Source organism: Sinohyriopsis cumingii, chromosome 19, assembly GCF_028554795.1.
Source record: "Sinohyriopsis cumingii isolate HCF-2022 chromosome 19, ASM2855479v2, whole genome shotgun sequence".
Classification (NCBI taxonomy): Eukaryota; Metazoa; Mollusca; class Bivalvia; order Unionida; family Unionidae; genus Sinohyriopsis; species Sinohyriopsis cumingii.
Window position 1 is genome coordinate 18,251,226 of NC_142979.1, and position 25,851 is coordinate 18,277,076.

Consider the following 25,851-nt stretch of genomic DNA (forward strand, 5'->3'; position numbering starts at 1 on the left):
GCTCCTGAAGACTCAAAGATGTCACCCTCCAGAAAACCCCAAGGAAAGAAAAGGAAAGGACTGCCACCACGTTTAGCCAAACATGGGGACATGTTATCTGTCCTGTCCAAAGCTTCTCCACCCCTACGAAAAAAACTCATTCAAACAGCCTCCAAAGAGGTCATCGATACCGTGTGCGAATGTTGTTTGAACGTTTTGAAAGGCACGATCCCTTTGTCCAAACACCAGAAACAATGCTTAGGCAAACATCGTCACGTTCTTCGCCAAATGGTTCAAAAGAAAATTCCCATTCGTCAAAAAAAGAAGATGTTAGTGCAACGTGGAGGTATTTTACCTCTCTTGTTAGGCCCCATACTGAAAGGAGTCTTGGGAACCATGTTGGGAGGACTGGTGGGAGCAAGATAAAAAGGCCTCGGAAGTTCCAAGATCTCAGAATCGACCCCTGACAACCCCATGGAAGGACGAAAACTAGCTTTAGTGCCTTACAAACGATGGATGGAATACCATCGGTGGCAAGAACAACACACCCCGCATTTACCTCCCAATCCCCATTTGAGCGAGATGTCCCAGTTACAACACGAACTGCAGTCCTTGATGGATCGCCAAGATTTGTCCGAAACAGAAAAATCGCAAAAGTACGGTCAACTCTTGCAACGACTGCAACTCTTTCACCAGAAAGCTTTAGACGAAACAGCTCTACCCACTCTGAAAGATTTTAAGACCTTGATGAAAAGTCCAGCACCATCACCAGTACCAGTACCAGTACCACCAGTACCCGTGACCAAGACAGAAAAAGGAGAAGAAGAGGAAGGGTTTCAAACTCCACCAGAAAAAGTACGCAAGTTAACAACACCACCTACCTCCAGAATTGGATGGATTAAAAAGATGATGGCCCCCCCCCCTTCTTCCTCACAAGAGAAAAAGAAAGTGAAGACAGAAGTGAAGACAGAAGTGAAACAAGAACCGATATCCCCCGCTCAGATATCCTTCTCCTCTTCGACACCTATTGCTGGCCGCACACGCAAAGCATTGCAATCCAAGAAAATACCCCAAGAGAAAAAGAGTAGCATCCTCCAAGAGGAGGTGTCTTATTAACACACCAACCAACACAAAAAAAATGGAAAAAGTCTTAGCCAGCATTTACTACGATCCCTCCCATCCTGCAGGTTACGCAGGAGTTCAAAAATTGTATCGTGCTGCCAAAACTCGCCTGAAAAGTCTCCGTTTACCTCAAGTGCAACGATGGTTACAAGAACAAGCTACCTACACTTTACACAAACCCATTCGACGCAAGTTTGCCAGAAGTCGCACCCGAGTGGAAGGCATCGATCATCAATGGCAAGCCGATTTAGCCGATGTCTCTCATTTGGCCAGCTACAATCGTGGCTACAAATATTTGTTTTGTGTCATCGACGTCTTTTCCAAATTTGCCTGGGTCGTGCCCTTGACTTCCAAATCGAGCAGCGAGTTAGTGCGAGCCCTGCAACGGGTGTTGAAACAAAGCGGTCGTCACCCTCTTCGATGGCAAACGGACAAAGGCACTGCATTTCTGAACCAAGCTTTCCAAAAAGAATTAAAGAAACGTGACATTCATTTTTTTTACCACCGAGAATCCCGAAACCAAAGCCAGCATCGTGGAACGTTTTCAACGCAGTTTGAAAGAACGCATGTGGAAATATTTTACGCATCACCACACTCTGAAGTACATCGACATCTTACCGCACCTGGTGCAAGCGTACAACCAATCTTACCATCGAAGCATCGGACGTGCCCCGCAAGACGTGACTCCCGACAACGAAGTGTTGGTGTTTGAGCGTCTGTTTGGTACGTCCCCGACGAGGGCTGTCCCCGAGAAAAGTGGAATGTTGGCCGTAGGAGATTGGGTGCGCATTGGCAAAACCAAACGCACTTTCGACAAAGGTTACTTACCTAACTGGACGACCGAATTGTTTCGCGTCACTGGACGAGTGCATGGCCGTCATCCTGCCGTCTATAAATTGGAAGACATGAACGGAGAAGTGCTCAAAGGAACGTTTTATTTGCCCGAGTTACAACGTGTCACCAAAAAAGAAGACGACGTGTACGACATCGAAAGCATTCTCGAACGCAGAACCCGTAAAGTGGGCAAACGACGTGTCAAAGAAGTCAAAGTACGTTGGAAAGGATATCCACCCAGTTTTGATTCTTGGATCGACGTTTCGCAAGTCATCGACTATAAAAAGAAGTGACCATCATGCCCTTTCACACAGCAGACGCAGCTACGTCGACCACTCCTCCTTCACCTAGTTCTTCTGTGCAAGATTTACAAAAACAACCCTTGTGGGTGTGGTGTGGAGAACGTGTGCCTAAAACGCAAATCGTCTTTTTCTGCCAAATCTTCGTGGTGTATTGTGTCATCGGGGCAGCCATCGCCAATTTGAGTTTGCAACAAGGAGACAAACAATTGTGGACCATTTTATTGAGCAGTTGCATCGGTTACCTGCTTCCTAATCCCTCCCTGAAATTCACCTCGAACGGGAACCACGGGAACCTTGTGTCCAGTGCCAGTGCCAGTCACCACTCCAACCACAACCAGAACCCCATTTTGGGCGGAGACACGCCTCTGACGTCCACTAACCCCTCGGACAGCCACAGAACTCTGGAATTATGAGTCACCAAAACCAATTTTACTTAACCTTACCCAGTGACAGTTCCATGGAGGTGTTTCCCAAGAACACGTTGTGCTGTTACACGGCCAAATTACCTCAAGCCATCCCGTTAGATCACGAAGCCCATTGGGAAGTGGCTTTAGTAGAAATGATTCACCCGACCCAAGTCCTCAATGTCCTTCCCAATCAAAATTTTTTTGATGTGGAAGTTCATGACGAACAATTGCAACAGTGGATGGATAGCAATGTCAAATATGACAAGAAAACCCGTACACAAAAGTACACCACCTATCACTTGTTCATTTCCCCAGGCTATTATTTTAGTGGTCAACATTTGGTCAGCACCATAGCCTCCAGGTTTAATGCCGTGTTTCTGAAAGCTTTGGAGCATGTTAACAAAAGTGTCACCATGGAGTACCACAAAACAGCTCGTCGCTTCTTGATGAAATTTGAACGGAGTAAAATCCTGTCCATTTTATTTTGTCCTGAATTGTATGACATGTTGGGCGGAGACATGAACCTGAGAATGAGCATGATGAAGAAAAGCGAATTACCCGTCGTTTACGACAACGAGTCTTTTAGCAAGTTATTTCGTGCCCCGGTAGAACTGAACCATGGACTGAATTTGATGTTTGTGTACTCCGATGTGGTGGAGTATAACGTGGTGGGACACACCTCCGTACCGTTACTGCGTGTCATTCCTTTCAAAGTGGATTCTGCCACGAACACTGACGAGGAAGGTGGAAACACTTACCACGTCCACCGCGAATTTGTACATCCTCACTATTTGCCTGTCAGTAAGTCGTATTTGGACACGGTCAACATTACTATAAAAGGAGATTTGGGACAAAATATTCCATTCACCAAAGGAAAAGTCACGGTGAAACTCCATTTTCGAAAACGGTTTTCACACGATTCGTAAGTCATGTATCCAGTGTACCGAGGGGTTGCTCGACAGCGAGGACACGGTTTAGGAGATATGTTAAAATCGGCCTTTCGTTCGGTGGCCCCGGTGTTGAAACCGATGGTGACACGCGGATTGCACGCCTTGAAAGATGCGGCACTGACGCAAGGCAAAGAATTTCTCCAAAATGTCATCATCGACAAACAAAACCCTAAAGAAGCCTTCATGAGGGCAGGCAAAAATGTCTTGCTGCAAACGGGCAAAGACATTTTGGGTCACCGAGAAACACCTATAAATGCCCTGCACGCTACCGAGTCAGGCATTCAGCAAGGACAAGGCAGAAAGAGACGACGAAGAAAACACCCGTTCACCAGACTTCAAGCGAGAAAGGCCAAGAAAAGAAGAACCGTTCGAGACTTAGACGTTTTCGATTACTGAGAAAAGAGACAAAAAAAATGATGCACCGAGAATCTTGCGCTTGTTCCAAGACGGAACTGGATCTGTTTGCCATGCCCCCCACGATGATGACGATGCAAGAATCCCAGTGGGTGGAATTTCACCCCGTCTCCTCACTGACCGATTCCGCTCCCATCGAGTTTGAAATCAAAGGACAGCCCGAAGATTACATCGATCTGAATAGCAGTTACTTGTACCTGAAAGTCAAAATTCTAGATAAGACTGGAGGTGCTATAGACGATGAAGCAGTAGCTCCCGTCAACAATTTCATGCATTCCTTGTTCAGTGGCTACCCAATACTCTAGAAAAGAAATAACGATCGATTTGCCAATGTGTGTAGGTAGAGTAGTGTGATTATAAACACTAACTCTTTTTTAAGATAGTGTGAGGGTATGTGTTTGTGTGTTGGTGCTTGTAAGAGCTAAGGTATGTTTGTGGGAATAGTAGATTATGGGTTTCTTTATTGTTTCTTAGCGTAGGTGAAGAGTATAGTTAGGGTTCTGTAAGCGCTTACGTACGATTGTGTGGATAGTAGATTATGGATTTGTTTATTGTTCTTAGCGTATGTGGAGAGTATAGTTTGGGTTTTGTAACCGCTCACGTACGATTGTGTGTTTGTGTTTGTACCCGCTCACGTACGATTGTGTGAATAATAGATTATGGATTTGTTTATTGTTCTTAGCGTATGTGGAGAGTATAGTTTGGGTTTTGTAACCGCTCACGTACGATTGTGTGGATAGTAGATTATGGATTTGTTTATTGTTTCTTAGCGTATGTGTTTGTGTGTTTGTGTTTGTGTGTTTGTGTTTGTACCCGCTCACGTACGATTGTGTGAATAGTAGACTATGGATTTGTTTATTGTTCTTAGCGTATGTGGAGAGTATAGTTTGGGTTTTGTAACCGCTCACGTACGATTGTGTGGATAGTAGATTATGGATTTGTTTATTGTTTCTTAGCGTATGTGTTTGTGTGTTTGTGTTTGTGTGTTTGTGTTTGTACCCGCTCACGTACGATTGTGTGGATAGTAGATTATGGATTTGTTTATTGTTTCTTAGCGTATGTGTTTGTGTGTTTGTGTTTGTGTGTTTGTGTTTGTACCCGCTCACGTACGATTGTGTGAATAGTAGATTATGGATTTGTTTATTGTTCTTAGCGTATGTGGAGAGTATAGTTTGGGTTTTGTAACCGCTCACGTACGATTGTGTGGATAGTAGATTATGGATTTGTTTATTGTTTCTTAGCGTATGTGTTTGTGTGTTTGTGTTTGTGTGTTTGTGTTTGTACCCGCTCACGTACGATTGTGTGAATAGTAGATTATCGATTTGTTTATTGTTCTTAGCGTATGTGGAGAGTATAGTTTGGGTTTTGTTATATGAAATGAAAAAGTAGGGGGATGTTTTCCTTCACGTCCGCGCTTTTCGTATAAGAACCCACAGTATTCGTCGTTCAAACCATTCTGCAAAGAATAAAAAAAGAAGATGGCTTCTAACCAAATGGACAAAATGGAAAAATTGCAAAACGTCCTCGACAATTTAGGAATGATAGAGCAAATGTTGGTTAACCTAAACGAGGATCACTATTCTTATAGTCCCCATCGAGTGAAGATGGAGATAAACAATTTACGAAAAATGAAGGTAATCATCAGTGATCTGTTGAAAGAAATAAAGGAGGAGAAGGAGGATGAAGAGGAAAGGATAAGGATGAGAGCATGGAATGAAAAAATTGAAAAAGAAGAAGAAAATGAAAAGAGGAAGAAAGAAGAGGAGGAAGAGAAGAAGAAAGAAGAGCAGGAGGAAAAAAAGAAAGAAAAGAAGAGAAAGAGTGTTGGAGATAAAATAAGAACTTGGTGGAGAAAAAGAAGAAACTAGAAGCAGAAGAAGAAGAAGAAAACCCAAAGGCCCTTTTCAGGGCCAGCCATATTTCTCGAAAAGAGATAGCCTTTCCATTGCCTACCCCTTTTTTAAAAAAATTTTTAAAAAAAAAAAAAATCCCATGTTCAATTTCCCTTGACGCTATAAAGTCCCACCCTGTTTAAATTCCTTTGACGCTAAACCGTCCCACGATTTATCTCCATGTTAATTTCCCTTGACGCTAATCTGACCCACGATTTTTCTCCATGTTAAATTTCCCTTGACGCTAATCTGACCCAGGGGTCTCTGTAATGCTAATTCCCATTGACGCTAATGTACCCCACCTTACTACTTGCCTTCCAGTAGAATTGACGATTTAATCTATTCACGACTACTTGTCCTACGTTCCATTCAGTGTGGAATCTGACCATAACCCGCTGACCTTGGGTAACCAAAAGCAAATGAAAAAATCAGAGGCTTTTAAGATTGTTCCCGTTTCTGCAGTCATGCGAGTTCACAGAACAAAGAGACGGGAGCAGATAATGCCGTTACAGATGGGTTGTCACGTACAACATTATAAGATTCTGTGTTTTAGTGTGTATTCCTCTTGGAATTATCCAGGTAAAGGTCCTTGATGTTGTGTGTGTTAGCCGAATTGTTTATACTGCGGAGGTAGTAAAGTTATTTTTGATGTAAATCAGTTTGATATCTAGTCACTCTAACGTACCTTGTTATGGATCTTGTACAAAATGTTATACATGGGATAAGCAAATCCATCTTGATTTATCTCAATGCTTACATTGTAAGTGGGATAAAATTCGTTCTATTTGATACGACTATAATTGTTAGAACGATGCTAAAGCTTTTAAATTCCATGGAATATGGTAAATCAAGATATAATACCGGCAAATTGTGATTTGTCAAACTTTCCTATCCCTATAATTTTGTTAAAAAATATAGGTTTTTCTCAAGGGGGAAGGTGTTACCGTCCAAGTTATTCTGTAACGTGTGTGTACAAGTTATTACATAAATACTTCTCAGTAAAATGAAAGCTACGACTGTATATAGTAGCGTTAGTTTCATGATTTTTAAGCAGTTATATACGGTAATATTAGACGAGAGTTCCATAATTATCTCAAATCGGACCCAGATTTCCAGGCTGGCATGTAGGAGCTGGGTCTGAGGCCTGTCATCACAATAAAGGCAAATAGAATTAACATTTTAATGAACCCTGACTTTGCTTAAAATCTGCAAATCTTCCCATGAAACATGATAGTTGATAATCTTCAGCCCTAGTGTAAAAACATTAATCTGCTTTATATAGGGGCAGTCGAGCACCGATATACAATTGTAAGAATAATCTCATTTTAAGGAAATTCTAATTTTCTGTCGTACGCCGATACTCTCTCTCTCTCTCTCTCTCTCACACACACACACACACACACACACACACACACACACATTGAAATAGAACCAATGACAACCAAGCCAAAAATCAAAATGTGTCCAACATGTCAGGCTTTGTGTATTGCGATATATTTTCATTTTTTGTACGCTTATTGACATAAATATTTTTCAACATGCATCAAATCATATTAATATATACTTACCTTCAGAACCCAACGGGCATTAAACTCCTGGATATATTCCGATGTACACTTATTAAACAAGATGTAAATTAGCCGGCAATAAAGTGCTATAGTACTAAACTAATGATCTGATACACGGTTTGGCACTTAAGAATAAAGTGCCCAACAAAGTTAATTAAAAGATACCGTCTACCCATCTAGCTGGCGATTTTTTCCGCCTGCGGGCAAGCTGCTGAAACGGTATAAGACTCGTAATCGGAGTTCAGTATTAGCAATAACATGTAATTGATGGATTTGCGCCATCTAGACACTACTGCTATTAGAAGAAAATTCTATTCTAACATGGTCAAATAACATTATAGTCACAAATTAGCGATCTTATTTCATGTTTTGATCTAAGCCGTCGTGGGAAAGAAAGTATACTAAAATGTCGAGAAAATCGCTCAGCTACACGGCAGATCTGGAGCTGCCTGTGATCACGCGCAAAGAAAACGCTATGTCATTAACAGTTTTCAGAATAGCTGGTTCTGTAGTGTTTAAAAATCTCATTCACCTGCTGTTATAGATAAAGAAATGGCCGTACCAAAAGAAATTCTATGTCAATGGCACTTGTCACGCATAAACATTATAAACTAACCTGTAGAAGAAATTATACGCGAACGAATCCTTGATATCCGTGTTATTTGGAGACCATATACGTCATGTGTATCACCAATATTTATTGACTGAATAGATACAAGAAGAACAATAAAGACTGAAAAATGTTACTCATTTCTGAATGAAAGTATGTTAAAATATTTTCTTGTATTAAGCTTCGAAGTCATTTAAACTAGACAAAAACAAAAATTATTTTCAGCTCGACTTTTAGTAGGATATTTAATCGTGCTGGAAATGATGTTTCATCTACGGTTGAATACTTTAATATCAATTCTGATTGTAGGGAAATTGCGCATGTAAGAAATGCACAGGAGTGTTGTCATGATTCTGTAGAGCGCACGTACGGTAAATATTGACTTCTTGTGTGATTCACTACATGTAGAATATTAATGTAATTGTATTGCTTTATTCTGTGATAGCCAGATATTTTCTAATATAAATCTACAATAATATTTTCCTAAATTTGAAATAGCATGTGTACGGAAGCATGGAAGGGACAACAGTTGAAATAAAAATTAAAAAAATATACAACAACAAAAAAACAACTGCGATCTCGCGGTCAGGACTTACCATCTCGTGGCCACGAGATATTTTTTTAACCGATGTCACTTCCGTGTTACTGTGCATGTGCCATATAAAATGTATCATAACGTTTTCAAATATCGAATATGCTGAACGTTATATGTTTTTAAAGTAGTGTGTGTGTGTGTGTGTGTGTGTGTGTGTGTGTGTGTGAATTCAGTCACATCACTACAATGTCTGCAGTGTGGCAGTTTATAGTGATGTTTAGCCCAGGAGCATCATGCCGCAGACGAGCAGAATGATGTCCCACCCAGTCACATTATCCTGACCTGTCCTAACAGTAAACCCTTTATTATGAGCGCCTAGTTTTTAAAGTATTACCTAACTACATTTCATTGAGAGAGAGAGAGAGAGAGAGAGAGATTTTGATTAATCCGGCTCATCTCTTCACAGAGAACATACAGCTTGTGTTTGCGCGGTCGACACCACTATCTATTCGGGCTCTATACAGCTTCGACTGATGGCGACAATATAGGAATTTACATCTTGACGTCATACAGACGTTAAAGCTGAGGCAGATTGCAGCTAAATAAAAACATGGGCTGTTGTCCGTTAATGTCGATTGGAGACGTTATAAAGCAACCAAAGTCAATGAAGATGATCGCATAACTTATGCTACCTGGGATATATAGCTGCAACGAGTACCAGTCTTGAATATTCGTTGAATGTATCCTAACAGGATTCGAACATTGGCCATTATTAATAAATGTATCAAATCAATACTCTTTTCTTTCTCTGCTTTTGGCCTTCATTGACCCCACGGAGTCAAGCTGTATTAAATACACTGTGAACTAAGTCATCCAACACTTTAGGGGTCTTGAGTACATTGTTTTGAAGATTCAAACTAAATGTAAAATGACTAATTCTGTCCATCATAGTTGTTAACAAAAATATTATCTTGCAATAAATAAACCACCGCCACCATCAACAAAACAACCCTGCTTGCCAAGAAAATCGCATGCACAACCTCCCCCCACCATATTTGGATTATCAGTTAATCCGTAAGAATCTCACATTCAAACCTGATAAATAATTGTTAGAAACCCATACACATGTAATCACCTTATTTTATACGCACAAGGCGTGAACGGGACTTTTGCAAATAGTATTTAATGCAGCCATTACCAACGCCAGGTACATGGGAACTAGTTCCTTGCCTCAGTAAAGTCTGGAGAAGACCATTCGGTTTCATGGGTAAAAATGGATTCCCAACAAACCGTTGAGTTACTTTAGAAAATTAAAATTAATCCCTGCACAAAGTAAAATGTAGTCAAAGTTTTGAACCAAATGCACAGCAAAACCAGAGCAGTGAGCTTTGTTTTTGTTGTTGTTTGCCACAGCAAACTCTCCACCCCAACCAAATCATGTCACCTGGTCCATATAAATCTAAATGATACTCAGCTGAAATCTGCATCACAAACTACTATAAAAGAAATGAAAAGGATTGCGTCAGACTATGTATGTTGGTAATTCCATAGCTGTAGAATGGCTTCAAAACCTGAGTAAAAGACTAAAAAATAAATCATATTGGAGTTAACTTTCCGAGTTACAATTGGGGGAGGGGGCTAATAATGATTTGCGATATTGGCTACGACTGTTCCGGACAGTATGACAAAGACAATAGTTTACACATTTACCGGATTGATACTTAAGACTTTGCTAGCGCTGACATAGTCACTGTTATAAAACATATTCTTCATCGACCTGCCAGCGTTCATTTGATCTTTTCAAGAGAATCATCAATATAAATGGCGATGTATGAGCAATGTGACTATTTGGAATTCTGCTATTATGATTGCACTGTTAGTCAGAGTTGTACGTGATTTCGCAGGATTGAATTTGTTCACTTTAAACGAATTCATTGTTGCACAGTTTGTATTTGTCTTGTCCCTTTTACAAAATGATGCCGATTCGAATAACAATTTTCTATTCGAATATTCACTTTCTGATCCGAATGTTTAGATAGTATTGTCAGAACTACTAGGAAGGCACTATTATATCTTAAAAGTTCCTTCGACGAAAGCTTTTGAACCATGCTTTCGTTCTATTATATCAAACTGATTTAAAAATTGATTATTATACTGCTATACATACATCTGATCCCTCATTCTACAGTTTGATCATGTCATATTATGTCAAACTTTCATCACTCATTCTACAGTTTGATCATGTCATATGGTGTCATAAACTTTCATCACTCATTCTACAGTTTGATCATGTCATATTATGTCAAACTTTCATCACTCATTCTACAGTTTGATCATGTCATATGGTGTCATAAACTTTCATCACTCATTTTACAGTTTGATCATGTCATATGGTGTCATAAACTTTCATCACTCATTTTACAGTTTGATCATGTCATATGGTGTCATAAACTTTCATCACTCATTTTACAGTTTGATCATGTCATATGGTGTCATAAACTTTCATCACTCATTTTACAGTTTGATCATGTCATATGGTGTCATAAACTTTCATCACTCATTTTATTTTTATAAAGTCATATGATGTCATAAACGTGCATCCCTCATTTTACAGTTTGAATATGTCATATGATGACATGTTTGATGCTTAACGAGTATCGTAAGGAACTTCTTTAAATTACTACCAACTGACAGATTGATTAATTGAGTGAATGAGTGAGTGTGTGAGTGAGTGAGTGAGTGAGTAAAGGAATGATAGATGGATATTTCAAAGAAACTTTCGAGTTTTTGTTTCTTTTTCTTTTAAGCATCTTAAAGTTGTGTGTAAAGAAAAGTCAGATGCCCAGTATTAATTAGTTAGCTCACTCTGGCTTTCACACATATTCATTCGGAACGATCACAGCGTTTTTAATAACATGTTTCAGACTTTTCTCACGATTAACCTGATTCCCCTGTGTAACCATATACTTCCACGTTGGTTGTAATCTTGATCAGCGCAGCATTCGTTCTTATCAGTGTCTCCAGCTGCAATGCTCACGATTATAATTTCTGAATGATATTTAAAAAAATGAAAAGCTATTTTGTACAGTATATGTATAGGAGATTCGTAACCGTCCAACATGCAAATAGCAAATCGAGACTCGTAACCGTCCAACATGTACTTAGGAACGGCAAATAGCATCTTGGAGATAATGGGTTGCCCTAGGGCCCACAAATCCTGTTTGCGGCCCTGTGCTTCTGTATAATATTTGTTGGACATGGGTAATTGATCCTTTAGGACCAACTTAGGCTTTTTATGTAGGAGATTTTTGGGGCATGGGGTAGCGATCCTTTTTGTTAAGCTTGTGATTCTTCTGTATGAGATATTTGTGGCATGGGAGATCAATGTAGATAATCAGTTCTTTCACATGGCATTCCACTTGTTTATGCAAAATCCCATTTCAAATATGATGACAAGTATGCCATATCATACAAGCATGTCATAGTATGCAAGCATGTGATAGAATACAATATGTATTATGATAAAAGCATGTGATATGATACAAGTATGTCATAATTCTGTCATATGATGCATGTTTGTTATATGATACAAGCATGTTATATTATGCAAGTATGTCATATGATACCAGCATGTCATATGATACAAGTATGTCATATGATACAAACACATCATAATTTACAAGCATGTCATATGATACAAGTATGTCATTATGATACAAGCATATCATATGATGCAAGCATGTCATATGATACAAACATATCAAATGATACAAACATACCATATGATACAATCATGTCATATTATGCAAGTATGTCAAATGATACAAGTATGTCGAATGACACAAGTATGTCATATGATACAAGCATGTCATATGCGAAAAGTATGTCATATGAGAGATGTAATTTGAAGTGTTTCTCATCGAACATGGTGTAATACGACATTTTTTGTTATTATTGTTGTTCTTTTCATTTTTGAGCGTTATTTCGTTTCTAGGGCTAAGTAAGCTCTATATTGTGTAATATCAATGCTATGATCAGACCAACTCCTAAAGAAATGGAAAAGTGCGTGTAACCTAATTCTAGTCGCATACAAACTCTTGTGGTATGACGCAATCAACGCAAAACGATTTCCTGCAGGCCGTCAAGATATAGTGACAAAAAATGGTATCGAGTTATAGGGGTTGGTTTTTGTTAGCATGCCGGAATTCTTTGAATGATTTTAAGTGCATTGAACGGTTTCATGCTCTGGCAGATATTTCGACTACATCATTAATGAACGTGCATCTGACAGGCTGTTGAAAACATGGATTTTGAATCAATTTCATGTTTACCATTTGACTACTGTACTATCTACGTTAATATACCTATATGCTAATTTGTATTTATCGCATGACACTTGCTCCATTTTCTTAAATTAAGTAAACAAATCTTATGTTTTTCTCCATTTAATAAATTGCAGCATTCATGTCTTTGGGGTTATGTTCAGTTTGGTAATATTTGTGTAGGAAAAATATGATTTTCATGTTCACACAAACACTTATAAATATGGGGAGACCCAAACATTTTTACAGATATGGGGAGAAGAGTAAAGATGCTAGTACGATGACACGCGAACAGGGTAAGTTTTACTGAAAAGGAAAGGGTCAAGAAATTCCGGACACATTTCAGGCTGTCGTTGAAATTCTGCCAATATATAATTATGATCTCATTAAAATGATATGGCTAACGACAGAAGCCTGTCGGAAACGCCACAAAATTCCGGAAAGCATTATTGCGATTAGCCTTGCATCTGTCTATGTCCTTTCCAGCTCTGTTTACTTTTCAAATATATTTCCATTTATATCGAGGAAATCTCACTCTCTCAAGTTTCAGTGTCACGAATTTTGGACCCTTTGGCTAGTCGCTTACTTGTGGTTTTACTCACGAAGATGAAATCTCGGAATATAGCTTAAAAGAACCACACCGTTTAATAGTTATTTCCGTGACATTCAAAGTAATCATGTATTGGCATTTGTGTATCATTCTTCTTTGATAAAGAACTAGCAAAGAGTAACAAGACAATTAATACAAAAGACGATCTGGTCTTCAATTATATAGACACAGCACTGTGCTAATAGAAATGAAGCTATGATAAGGAATACTTCCCTTCAGCACAAAAAATCAAACAAATAGCTTTCTGACCTCAATCTGCTGTAAACATTACAACTCTCTTGCTACAGAACTACAGTACATATCACTGGAAGTATTTTGCTACCAGAAGGGAGTAAATTGCATCCCACATGTATACTACCCCCCCCAAAAAAAAAAAAAAAAAAAAAAAAAAAAACAACAACATTGACATTGCATGCTATTAAATAGATTACATTTTGATGTTGTTAAGGGATATCTTGAAGGATTCTGAGTTTGTACGTGAGGCGTATTGACAGGGATTTAGAAATTCCAGAAAAGAAACTGGACAACGATAGTTGATGTTCAGAAAAGAAGGCTGCTAACTATTACAATAACATCACACAGCTTTTGTTGAATGAAGAGTTCAAGAAGTGCAACTTAGTTTGATAAGCAAACGTTGATAGATACTTTGGAAAATGCTGCTCGCACACCTGATGATTATTTCTTGACTAATAAAATTTAATTTGTCAGTAAGTCTTCCTCTCAGCAGTGGTTGGTTAAAATTCATATCAGTCTCATACGAAACATCCCAGAATTTCAATCCGTCACAAGCTTTAGAAATCAAGCATCTGATAAGACTGATCAGTAATCCTTATCTCTTCCTACGCGTATCTATTATAAAAAGAAAGGGCACGTCATTTCTGATTTCTACAGATTAAAATGTTAGCAAAAGAAATCTTTTCCTACAGTGCAGATATTGTCAGGAGGTTCTGTGTCACTTATTGGTGATCCTGCCAGAACTATCTCTATTACGATATCAAGGAACGCATGAGGTTCTCTGAGTCGTTTGTTATCAGGTAGTTTGCCTTTGAGAAATCTTCATCCAGAGAAAGTGATCATATTCTGGGAGTATGACATGGCTTTATTAATGTTTCTCTACATTGTGTCAATTTGGCATCAGACTTAGTTTCTGGACCAGTGGCTGTTGGAAAAGTGTTTTCTTTACCTATAGAAGGTATTCTTGACCTGAAAAGGTGTTTAGATTAATCTGTGGGAATACACTTGTGATGAAATTTTACAGCTGTGTTTTTAAATCTGATTTAATTCAATAAGAATTATTTTATTACTGAAATTACCAAAGTGCTAATTATATTTGGGATTGATATATTACTTTAGAATTTTGTGAACTCATTCAAAGACATTCTTAATTGCATTTGTTTTATTATATTATATCAGGACAATGAAGTCTAAAGAAATTCTTCTTTACCTGTGATTGGACATGTAGGAGTAGTTGGAATTTAGGTCAGAATACTGCAAGTGTCTTTTGAATTTCATTTTGAGGCATATATGACTGTTAGGCTATTACTGTCATTTGGACAAAGAGCTTTGTGCATGCCATCGATGTGCCAAAAAGTGAAATGTTTCGTATTAATTGTATTGGCAGAATTTTTCGACGGCTTACATCCTTGTAAGGTACATTTATAATGGATATGGTTAACCTAAATGAACACGCACACACATGCGCACACACAAGCACTCATACATTTAGTCTTAGACAGATGTCGCCGAAATCTAGAGTTGGTTTCTGTCCAAACTAACTTTTATATGTTATCCTCTTTAACCTACGGCCGGGTGTGTACAACTTTATTTAAACATAGCTTTTACTAAGGTGTGTACAACTTTATTTAAACTTAGCTTTTTCTAGGGTGTGTGCAACGTTAGTGAAACTTAGCTTTTACTAATATATGTACAACTTTGTTTACACTTAGCTTTTACTAAGGTTTGTACAACTTTGTTAAAATCTAGCTTTTACTAAGGTTTGTACAACTTTGTTTAATCCTTGTTTTTACTAATGTATGTACACCTTTCTCTAAACCTAGCTTTTACTAATGTGTGTAAAACGTTTTTGTCTAAACCTAGCTTTTACTAATGTGTGTACAACTTTGTTTAAACCTAGTTTCTACTAAGGTTTGTACAACTTTATTTAAACCTAGCTTTTACTAAGGTGTATACAACTTTGTTTAAACCTAGCTTTTACTAAGGTTTGTACAACTTTGTTGAAACCTAGCTTTTACTAATGTGTGTACAATGTTGTCTAAACCTAGCTTTTTCTAATGTATGGACAACTTTGTCTAAACTAGCTTTTGCTTACGTGTACAACTTTGTTTAAACGTAGTTTTTACTAAGGTGTGTACAACATTGTCTAAACCTAGCTTTTACTAATGTGTGTACAACTTTCTCTAAACTAGCTTTTGCTAACGTGTACAACTTTGTTTAAACCTAGCTTTTACTAAGGTTTGTACAACTTTGTTGAAACCTAGCTTTTACTAATGTGTGTACAATGTTGTCTAAACCTAGCTTTTTCTAATGTATGGACAACTTTGTCTAAACTAGCTTTTGCTTACGTGTACAACTTTGTTTAAACGTAGTTTTTACTAAGGTGTGTACAACGTTGTCTAAACCTAGCTTTTACTAATGTGTGTACAACTTTCTCTAAACTAGCTTTTGCTAACGTGTACAACTTTGTTTAAACCTAGCTTTTACTAAGGTGTGTACAACTTTGTTTAAACGTAGCTTTTCCTAAGGTGTGTACAACGTTGTCTAAACCTAGCTTTTACTAATGTGTGTACAACGTTGTTTAAACCTAGCTTTTACTAATGTGTGTACAACTTTGTCTAAACTAGCTTTGCTAACGTGTACAACTTTGTCTAAACCTAGCTTTTACTACGGTTTTTACAACTTTGTTTAAACCTAGCTTTTATTAATGTGCGTACGACTTTGTCTAAACCTAGCTTTTTCTAACGTGTGTACAACTCTGTTTAAATCTAGCTTTTACTATAGTGTGTACAACTTTGTTTAAACCCAGCTTTTGCTATGGTGTGTACAACTTTGTTTAAACCTAGCTTTTACTAATTTGTGTACAAATTTGTTGTAACCTATCTTTTACTAATGTGTGTACAACTTTGTCTAAACCTAGCTTTTACTAAGGTTTGTACAACTTTGTCTAAACGTAGCTTTTACTAAGGTTTGTACAACTTTGTTTAAACATAGCTTTTACTAAAGTTGGTACAACTTTGTTTAAACATAGCTTTTACTAAGGTTTGTACAACTTTGTTTAAACCTAGCTTTTGCTAATGTGTGTACAACTTTGTCTAAACCTAGCTTTTACTAAGGTGCGTACAACTTTGTCTAAACCGAACTTTTACTAACGTGTGTACAACTTTGTTTAAACCTAGCTTTTACTAATGTGTGTACAACTTTGTCTAAACCTAGCTTTTACTAACGTGTGTACAACTTTGTTTAAACATAGCATTTACTAATGTGTGTACATTTGTTTTGAAACCTAGCTTTTACTAATGTGTGTACAACTTTGTCTAAACCTAGCTTTTACTAAGGTTTGTACAACTTTGTTTGAACCTAGCTCTTACTAAGGTGTGTACAGCTTTGTTGAAACCTAGCTTTTACTAATGCGTGTACAACTTTGTTTAAACCTAGCTTTTACTAAGGTGTGTACAACTTTTTTTAAACCTAGTTTTTACTAATGTGTGTACAACTCTGTTTAAACCTAGCTTTTACTAAGATTTGTACAACTTTGTCTAAACCTAGCTTTTCCTAATGTGTGTACAACTTTGTTTAAACCTAGCTTTTGCTAAGGTTTGTACAACTTTATTTAAACATGGCTGTTACTAGGGTAGTTGACATAAGAGGGTACGTGGAAAGACACGGGCGCTGGATTAGAACGATTGATGTATGCATGTCCTACGTTTCCACACACTGTAGTAGAACAGTAATAAGTAAATATCACGAAAAGACGAAAACTAATTCATGGAGGAAAATTTCTTTCATTTTAAATGCTTTATGTTATTAGTGGTGGTGTTGGTACTGCCCGTAGTAGTAGCAGCATCAGAGAATAAATCAGACAATAACGACAATAGTAGTGGTGGTGGTACTATTATTAGTATCGATACTAGTGGTGGTGGTGGTGGTTGTGGTGTTGGTGGTAGTCAGGAAAATAGTATTAGTAGTATTAGTAGCAGTCATGGTGATATGACGGTGAGCAGTGGTGTCAGTAGCGGTAGTTGTTGTTGTCGTTGTTGTGAGGTTTAACGCCATTTTTCAGCACGCGATAGGCTATATATGGCGGCCAGTATTAATGGTGGAGGAAGGACCCGGGAAAACACCGGAAAGAACCACCGACCCACGAGAAGCTACTGGCAAGCTTTCTCACATACCCACATTGGCTGAATCGTAGACTCGAACCGCCGCAGACAGAGGTGAGATGCAGTGATCCGTAACGAAGAGCGCTTTAGACCACTCGGCCAGTCCGGGCCCCTAGTAGCGTTAGTAATAATATTAGTAGTAGTAAAAGTAGTTATACTAATAATGGTGGCGCTGAAAATAGTAATAAATGTAGTAATACTACAACTACTACTCCTACTACTAGTAATAATAATAATAATAATAATAATAATAAAAACAGATGAACCAGTATCAGCAATAACGTCAATACGGGTATCAATAGCATTGTCACAGTAGTGGTAAGAGTCCGGTTGAAGTAATTCATACTTATAATAACACATACTGACATCGGCAGTCAAAATGTTGCATCGAATAATGTTTCTCCATTCTTAATTATTGTATAAAATACATTATTACGTTAAAAGGTTTTAACCACGAGATTAATTAGTCTAAGCAATATAGTATCGACAGAAGCCGACGTTATACAAAGACTTCTAGGAAACGAAATGTTAATGGGGAATTGCCCTCCTTGAATCACACAAGGAAACGAAATGTTAATGGGGAATTGCCCTCCTTGAATCACACAAATAACTGTTTTGAAAGCTTCATAAATAAAGTAACAGGCACAAAACTACATGAACCAGTGCCTAACAACCAACGTCTAACAATACCAGTGTTTCCTTTTGCTGGAAGGAAAAAAAGAAGATATTATGTACACTTTACTTGTTTCTTTCTCTTTGTATCAAATACACGCTGCAGAGTTCTAGTCCAAGGCAATGCCATAGGAATAACAATAACAACAATGAATAGAAGAATAAGAATAAAATCCCTTAAAAAGTAACGCGTCTGATGTACATCAAATGTATTTCAATGTAATTGCATGTAAACATGAATTTAGTGTGCAGAAACCAATACATACTATTCCGAACGTTTTAAATCAAATTTTAAAAAAAATAATACTATACATTGAGGTTTTGTAAAATTAAGTGGAGTGGATCAATAAATCTGACTCATCCTCCCGTTTACTCAGTTTATATGCAATAGAAACATAGTGTGATTTTTTTTATATATTTAGTGTTTTGTATGAACTTGTTTTCTTTAATTCAGACTTAATGTAAAACGTGTCCACATATGCATAATAGTCTCTCATAGTAAAAGTTACAACTGTTCACCTCTTAATAGATTTAGTTGTCCACCGGGATCACAGACCGAAGAATAATTAGTCAAAATAAATAATTTTTTGTTGAACCCTCAACTTATTCCACGGGCCATTATCCGCATCTTTCTGGAGCTGAACCTATAATTTGACGTAGTCAAAAGAAACATTTTATTCTTAAACAGAACCCACGGTTTATAACCTCAACGAACGATATAACGGAAGAGTGCTTACCTGACAGAAAGAGACTTTCTGACAGAAATGGTGTTGTTCAATGGCTGGACACCAAGTTTACTTTCATGTGAAAGCTATTTACTGGTGATTCCTCTCTAACATATGATTATATAGCTCATACTGTAGTTTGAGATAGCAAATCAAATGACTGTCGAATCGGGTCGAGCTGGTATTTAAATGATTCGTGAAACCCTATGCATGCTGATAGGATCGCTCCATGTTCTCTTTCATTGTGCATACTTTGCTTTCCGTTTTATTGTTGGAGAAACCGTCACATGACTATAATCGAATACGCTGCGGCAAGTTATAGATTTGAATATTCATTAGAAAATAGCGAAAAGGAAATGAAAATCGATCACATTTTCACAGTGACAAAAATTAAATCAGGTAGTAGGGCAAGGGTTTACCTTGTTGGGTATGAGAACTATACTTATGGTTATTATATATGTGTTTATATTGTGGGGAAGTTAATAATGTCAGGTATGGATTACAGAACTTGATGTCAGCATACACTTGAAGAAAAGGATGAAATGCGTTAATGTCTGAATATTTATGAATTTGTAAAGAGTTGCCTTTCAAGTCTCTGTGAAGCAAATTAAAATCGGCCCGACCATTACTGCGGAGTCTGTCCAAAGTGTAGACATTTAAACAAGCTCGATCGATGCCTTCCATATTTTCAATTATTACCATTAAAATCGAACACAACAGCAATACATGGTATTCATGCGCGAACAAAAGTAGTGCAGGATCAACGCAGAAGGAAATTGTCACATCCTTCAACTATCAGTCTTATTTCGCATTAGTTTCTGTCAAAGTACATTTCGATTCTCTCAACTAACTGCCAGACTTGAAAGAAGTGTTTGTTACTGTGTCTATAATGGAACTGCTAGTATGTGTTTTGGTGATGTCTAGGCCAGATGCGGCGTGAGAGACAGGACTGTCATTTCTGTAACATGTTCTCTCTTTAATGCTCTATTGTTTGATATCAACTAAATTAGGTTATCTAACAACCTCAATATTGGTTCCAAACTCTGCTTGAAACTTCACTACAGACACAAATGTAGTGCATCTATGAAACGTTTGGACCATATTACGGAAGTGCTGGTGCAAAAAGTTGAAGAGCCACCAAACACAAATTGCTACAAGATTGTCGTTATCGAAGAAGAGGAATACAGCTGTCAAAAATATGCAGAGACAATATTCCAGGGCACATCCGGCACCCTTTTGGTTTTGCAGCTGTGCACAAGCGATGGAGAATGAACAGACGACCGGGAAATCCCCGTGTATGTTGTCCACTTTCTCGATATTGGTTTGCGTCTAGCACTTATCAGATACAAACTCGGCGTAATACATACTACATCTACCAAGAAGAAAGATCGAATTATAGCGCTGTTAACCAACAACAGGGTCCATATGGTGTCGCAGACAAAGGCAAGGCATCTCCAAGAGATATACAAAGATCTGACAATGCCGATTTGACGGTATATACGAAATATACAGAACCCAAACACTACAGTTCAAATACGAAGCTGCCAACGCTAATAAAACACGCCCTGCAATACCTAAGTTTGATGTAGTAGATTTCGAGCACATACACGCACGTAATTCTTCAGGACTACTTACAAGAATTTCTAAAATAAAAATTGAAAAAGCTAATCCTTTTGAAGTTTAAGAAGAAGATGTAGCAAATTTGAATCTTCTCGTAAAATATTTTAGAGGGTATTATAACTCGTACTGACAATAGAAAACGAAGTATATATTCTCAATGTACGTGGTTAGTAGTATATAGGGGCGATATACGGACAAGGGGAAAATACATTACAGAACACGCGGCAGCACTATACGGACATGGTTTTTCCGCATACCCTGGGGCGATATACGGACAATGGGAATTAAACATTCGGAATATTGGGCCTGTATACGGACATATATAATTACTATACTTAACCACACAATGTAAGACAGATTTTATTACTATAATTAACCACACAATGTAAGACATATATTATTGCCATAACTAACCACACAATGTAAGACAGATCTTATTACTATAATTAACCATACAATGTTAGACAGATCGTATTACTATAATTAACCACACAATGTTAGACAGATCTTATTACTATAATTAAACACACAATGTAAGACAGATCTTATTACTATAATTAACCACACAATGTTAGACAGATCGTATTACTATAATTAACCACACAATGTTAGACAGATATTATTACTATAATTAAACACACAATGTAAGACAGATCTTATTACTATAATTAACCACACAATGTTAGAAAGATATTATTACTATAATTAACCACACAATGTAAGACATATATTATTACTATATTTAAACACACAATGTAAGACATATATTATTACTATAATTAAACACACAATGTAAGACATATATTATTACTATATTTAAACACACAATGTAAGACATATATTATTACTATATTTAAACACACAATGCAAGACTGCAAATTACATTGATACGGCCATAACACTTACGTAATTAATAATAATTATGATAAAAGACACACACTAACCAAAGACAGTACTTAAGTGACATACACTAACCTAACCAGAATGTAAGTGATTTATAATACGATCTTTAAAGTCCAGTGTCCTTCACAAATATTAATATGCTGTATAAGCACGTTAATATGGATAGGACATCGATTAGTTGATAAAGAAATCAATTTTCACAGTGCAAAAGTACGGCCAAAAAAAGTTTCAAATATAAAAGAGTTTGTTACGAACGTAAATGATCGACTCCAGACAGACATGGTTGATATACAAGCATATCAAATCCTTAATTCGCATAATTTGACAGTGATGTATGCCTCCTCAAAATATGCCTGAACTAAAAACGTAAATATAACAATAGCGTTAGACTAACGCTACATATCGATGAAGGATAGAAACAAAAGGACAACGAATGTTTCGGAGAAAGTAAATTTCGAATACTTTTCCACTTGCTCAAACAGACCTCAGCACTGCAAAGATTTAATCGAAGCCGTAAGACTAGAATGTAGAAGTATTTTACTAAAATTCAAACCAGAAAATGGGTAGATATATTACAAAGACTTAATGATGGATATATTAGATCAAATCGCAGATTTATAAACATAGCACCAATTGAAGCCAAATAAATATAAAAACGGGTCAATAGTGTGGATTAACTTATTTGATTATAGTACGACCGATACCTGTGGGACTCCAAAAATATAAATAGATCCGAAAGTCAGGCTCTCAAAATATAAGTCTATCGTTTCTCGAACAGGTGCCACAGAACGCGTAACAGATCCTCTTTTTTGTACTGGAGCTCCTAAAATACTTAGATCTAATAATTTTATTTAGGCGTGTTCCCATTCGCCGTCAGAACCATTTAATAATTTTTTTCATATGAGATTTTGCTCCAGTATTTAACTGTTCTAGCTCCGTAATGATACTGTACTTTGAAAGAACTTAACACAACAGTTGGCGTATGTTCTCGAGAGACTTAGATAAAGTAAACCTTATTCAGGTCCAGATATTTTTTAATTAAAAAATAAAATAGCGGGTGGGGCGTTCTTCTTTCTTTTTTCGGGTTTTTATATATATCAAACTTCAATTCTTTGGTGTCTAAACTATATTTTATGTTGAAAAATGACGCTGAATATTAGTATTAATGGTGAAAAGTAGGCGTAGCAATCACATATCATTTAGATAAACAAGATTATGATATGTATGGCTGAGTCAGTATAACACTGTGGTACACAATATTCTAATAAACAAATTGTCTCATTAAACAAAGGTTATACAAGTCTTAGGCGCATGAAATGGATCCGGGGGGAGGGGTCAGTCTTGTTGTTCTTTAAACGCCCTTTATCTACAATTAGATATCCTTTCTCGGTTAAATAAAAAAAAAATCACATTTTTTATAACCTTCTTTTAATATAGAAGTAATGGACGATTTCCCAAAACGTTATCGAGGAGTCTAGTACTGAATTATGGGAAATGAATGCGATATCTTTTCTTGTTTATGGTTGGATAAAGATTTGATATAAATAATTTGGTATCTTGATTTATATTACAAAACTTGCATGCTCAGATATAGTTTCCAAGAATTCGACTATAAAATAATAATACGCATCTTTGTACATACAGCAACAACAGGTTGTCTCCTTTAGCCCTATCGCCGAGTGAAGAATGCCTTAGTCTGGTGCAATGCAAAAAACAACGACAGTGACCAGTCTAAGAGTGTTAACGGCAAGGCAAATCGTGTTCTTTTGTTTTTTTTAATCCAATAAAAAAATTCGGACTGACTTATTTTGCTGTCGTTTGTGATTTTAAAAATTATTCACGAATGAAATGTGTGAATTTAATCACAACCGTATTCTATAAGTAAAATATGCATTCCTGTTTGGTGTTTGCTTGGTATTAAGAAAACATATCTTTTTACTTTAATTGAATCATCTTATATTCTAACTAAAATGCTACAAACGAACAAGTCCTCTTCTAACCATATTATATTTTACAAAACGAACAAGTCCTTCTTGTAACCAAAGTTCTTTTTTACAAACGAACAAGTCCCTCTTCTAACCACAGTTATATTTTCAATTTCTGCGATACGATGGATCTGCTTCTGCCCTACTTTTTGATGACATCATTTCTGATACCGAAGAAACTTGGACTATTTTCCAAAAATCAATAGTGACTATTTGCAACGAGGCGATCTCGGTATACCCGTGACTTTCAAAGCGTCCCTTGAACCGTTTCGTCACTTATCAAGATGTTTGACATAGTCTATTATTATTACGCACGGCTTATGTGTACAGTTCGCGTACAGACGCAATTCGAAAATGATACAAGCAATTTTGGGTCACAAAAATAGCCACTACAGCTACTTTCTCTGACCTACTTTTCTGTAAAATCTGTAAAAATTCTTTACAAACCTATGAGAATATTGTTAAACAAGTGGAACGAGAAAGCCTAATATCGCTCACGTGTATTACATAACTAATCGTTTCACGAACCAGGCTTCTAATATATCTTAAGTAAATTTTCTCCCAAACATTAGATCATGTTGAAATTGCCTATTTTACTATATCGTGAGCAACAATTCTGTCTAAAGATGATACACAGTTTTTTGTTCATTTGTGAGGCAATCCAAAATCTTCGTGACAGGAAACGTCACAAATAAAAAATATGGTTTTAAGTGTGGTAAGGGTCCCGGTTAATAAGTTGCAAGTCACCTCGTTAATATTTATCGATCTCGCTCATTATTAAATCTGTGCAATATTCTTATGACAGAAGCCTATGTTCCAAGTTTGATCAAAATCAGATATGGCTTCCAGTGTGGTAACAAGCTCAGAAAGTCAGATGCAAGACCATTGAGTGGATCTCTCTCATTATTAAACGGACTGAGATCGTAATGGTAAAAGCACATATTCCAAAATCAGATCAGAAATATGACCTTCAGATTAATAAAATGGTTAGCTAAGCAGGTGCAAGAACACCTCCTTAACATGCATGTATCCTGCTCATTGCCGAACTCCTCCAAGATTTTTAGGGTATAAACGCATTTTAAGTTTGTATTTTTTAAAATACAAATGTGATAAGAAATAAGCATTGTTTATTGATGTACTCACGATGCCTGACGCATGCGGACGACGGGGCAGGAGTGAAGCAGGACCTTATCATAAGCTGCCATGGCCCAGCGGCCAGGAATGCTAACAATTACGTTTTTCCAACTCACCTATTTATTCCCCATTGCTGAAGATAAATGCCCTAAAAATACATTTCATCGTGTTCATTTCATTCGGTCCACAGAATGGCGTAAGCACTTAATATCATCATTCATTGGTTTTATCATTGCCTGATGTACATGTATTATGACAGAGACATCTAGAAGACTGACATTTACGAGACACTGGGAAGGATGGTTGGATTGATTTAACTTTCGAGGAAAGATGTAAACGGACACAACACTTCCAGTATGTGAATCATCTGAATATGTTCCTATGCGGAATCTTAACGCACTTTCAAGCTTGGGCAAACAGTAACTGCGACTAAAAGATCTCGCAAAGTCTTACAAATTAGCTAATTGTCAGCCAATTTATACAAGTATAAAGGTCACAGAAATGCTTGGTTTCATGGTCTGTTTTAGGTAGCTAGGAGGGGTCTAATGCTCTACTTTGAAACAATTAACAATGCCAAAGTTTAATATGATACACCAAGTATTATTGTTGAGGAAAAGGTCTCTATATGAAAATATAACATGCAGTTGTATCTTATTCCTAAATATACAATTTTCCTGTGTAATTAAATAAAAACAACACAAAATACAACTTCAAAATACATTTGGCTGCAAAAAGAGTGCTCAAAGCTATCAAGTAGATACAAAAGGTTATTAGAAACAAAAGATTAACAATATGACATGACCTTCACACCAAGAGTTAAACAGTATGCGCTGACTTCACAAATACGACTTTAATACGAAGAGTTAAACA

The 25,851-nt window shown here is 37.0% G+C and overlaps 1 protein-coding gene across 3 annotated transcripts in view; it reads right to left on the reverse strand.

Annotated features, from left to right (window-relative positions):
- The window catches only part of LOC149775212 (sodium-dependent dopamine transporter-like), a 178,817-nt gene that overhangs the window by 147,355 nt on the left and 5,611 nt on the right, over positions 1 to 25,851 (reverse strand). The window contains exon 1 of one of the 3 annotated variants that reach the window (XM_089943048.1): positions 7,469 to 7,738. The exons of the other annotated variants lie outside the window; for them this stretch is intronic. The gene's annotated coding sequence lies outside the window, so the exon portion shown is untranslated. Of the gene's footprint in view, positions 1 to 7,468; positions 7,739 to 25,851 lie in introns of those variants that run through there. 3 annotated transcript variants of the gene reach the window in all.